Below are 2,894 nucleotides of genomic sequence, written 5' to 3'. Positions count from 1 at the left end.
TAATAAATCTATTCTGTTTCTTCTTCCAGTTACCTTCCTGTTGTTCCCAGCCTGCAACAATGGCAGATACTTCTTTATCTCTTTCTCTCTTTCCTTTTATCCTTTTATGCACTGTATTTTGCAATACTGTGATTAAAGGGGTATCATGAATATCAGTTTACTTCTTTTCAATTCACAATTTAGTGATTATTTTCAATTATTGTCATAGTGGTCCTTTCTCTGTCTTCACTGCATTTCTTTTCCAAAACTTTCTATTTTCATTGGGTATTATTCTCTTACTATAGCTTTTTTTTTTAATTATTTTCCAGATGAGTACATGGATCCTTTTACTTTTTCCCCACAAAGAGCATTAAGTAACATGCAAATGGGTTGCTTCTTGATTACAATTGTGAATTTCTTCTTTGACAATAAGAGTTATATTATAACAATTGATTTTTTATTTTCTATACATTCAATGCATGATTTTCATAATGATTATTAAATTTTTAGGGATAACTGACAATGTATGTCTAAATGGAAAGCAGTACTAATTTTCTGTAAATTAATAGGAAAGTGATTGCTCATTCTTTAGGTAAGAAAGTTTTTCTTATATATTTACTTATTTTTATTTTGCTATTAAAACCATTGTTATTTACAAAGTTCTTCATAGTTGGATTTCAGAAAATATATTTCACAACTAGTCTCACCATCAGTATCTACCTCACTCCGCTAGAAATGACTCCTGAGTGAAAAGGCATGAGTAAACTCTGAGAATTTCTGTGTTTAATTAAAAAATGTGACAACTTTAATTTGCAGGCAAATAAACTTGCTGATTTAGAAAGATGGCAGAGAAATTGGGCTTAATATGTACAACTTCTTTGTATACAGCTCTTTAGTGAATAGAAATAGGCACATAATGTGAAGATAGACATGGTAAATAACTTAATATTAATTGATGTGATCTTGAAGCACTGTAGTAAGTTTATATTTTAATTGATTAATTAATTCATTCAAAATGTGGGGCCGGCGAGGTGGCGTTAGAGATAAGGTGTCTGCCTTGCAAGCACTAGCCAAGGAAGGAACGCGGTTCGATCCCCTAGCGTCCCATATGGTTCCCCCAAGCCAGGGGTGATTTCTGAGCGCTTAGCCAGGAGTAACCCCTGAGCATCAAACGGGTGTGGGCCAAAAAAAACAAAAAAAAATTAATTCATTCAAAATGAATTCAATGGCATTCAAAATGTGAACTTTAGGGACATCATGTTACTTGTCTTGCATACACTGACTTGGTTCAATTTGCACAACTACAAATGTTCATTCAAACCCCACCAGGAGTGATCCCTGAGTCCAGAGTCAGGATTAAGTCCTTAACATTGCTGGATAGACCCTGAACATTATATATGTATATATATTATATCACTTGAAATAACAAACAATAGGACAAAGTTCAGATTACAGGGCAGTAAGGCATCTGCCTTGCCAGTGCTAGCATAGGATGGACCGAGCTTCGATCCCCTGGCCGGTCCCCCAATCCAGAAGCGATTTCTGAGGGCAATAGCCAGGAGTAACCCCTGAGAGTCACCAGGTGTGGTCCAAAACAAACAAACAGACAAACTAACAAAAAAGTTCAGATTACTCAGAAATACTAATAATAAAGTTGGTAAAGTCTTTCAATATTCCCTCTTTCTCCTCTTCATATCTGGGAGTAAGAAGCAGGTAACTATTGGGGGAAGGTGTCTGGTACCAAACAAATGTATCCCATCTGTTTAGAGCCCATAGGCATAATATGTAGCCATACTGTCCTCAGAGTCACACCTTTTGTGGCTCAGAAAGTCCCATTAGTCTGTGTGTGCCCAAAGTAGGAATGATAAGCAGCCCAAAGGTGAAGTGCAGTCATATGTTCTCCTCTGGGTCATCAATGTAACATAGCTTCAAGGAGACATCTATTCTAATGTCCTCAGCCATGTAGCTGAAAGGATAGACTAAGGTACTCTCAGTAGATGGATGATGTAAGTAGCTCAAAGTCAGATCCAGACATGGGTCCTGATTGGGTCATATTCATGCATTGGGTCTGTCACAATGCATGTCCAAATAATTGCAGAATGGAATTATCTGGAGATTCTGGGTAACTATTCAGTTCTATTAAACATGAATTGATACTTCTGCATAAAGGATATTAGAAGTTCAGTGGGCTTATGAATGTTTGTCTTCTATTACTAGGAACATTCATATAAATATGTTGTGATATTATTACACACTTGTGATGATGTTATATAAATATGTAAATATCAAAAAGGCTAGAAACGACTAATGTTGATGAAGATATGTGTAAAAAAGAAACCCTGATAGCAGGAGTGGGTAGAGCATTTGCCTTGCATGCGGCCAACCCCGGTTTGATCCCCAGCATCCATCCCCTGAGCACCACCAGAACTAATTCCTTAGTGTAGAGCCAGGAGAAACCCCTGAGCACTGCCAGGTGTGTCTGCCCAAAATAAACCCTCACTGGCAAGTCTTGCTGCAAGTTAGGAATACTTTTCAGAAGGTGGCTATTACCCCAAGAGCACCTGAACAGAGCATCATGGTTGAAATGAAGACTTCTATGCTGCCTACTTTTAAAAGGAGGTGATAGTTTTGGATCCTGTAGAATTTTGTGTGTTGCATAATTGTGGTTCAAGAAGAGCAGGCTTGGAGAAGAGTAGGGGAACCAGGAAAGGCTGGAGTGGAAGCCTTACCTCTCACTGTGATCCCAGCATCAAAACCAGTAAAATATGCTTATCATTTATCTAAACAGATGACCAATTGAGTGCATACAGATTCTAAGTGAATCCAGTCCTGTAAAATTATAGATTTTAGGGAATCAAACCCAGTTATATATATTAGGGCAGGGGTCTTCAAACTATGCCCACAGAGGAGTCTGA

This window comes from Suncus etruscus, chromosome 11 (assembly GCF_024139225.1).
Source record: "Suncus etruscus isolate mSunEtr1 chromosome 11, mSunEtr1.pri.cur, whole genome shotgun sequence".
Classification (NCBI taxonomy): Eukaryota; Metazoa; Chordata; class Mammalia; order Eulipotyphla; family Soricidae; genus Suncus; species Suncus etruscus.
Note: the sequence above shows the minus strand (reverse complement) of the source record.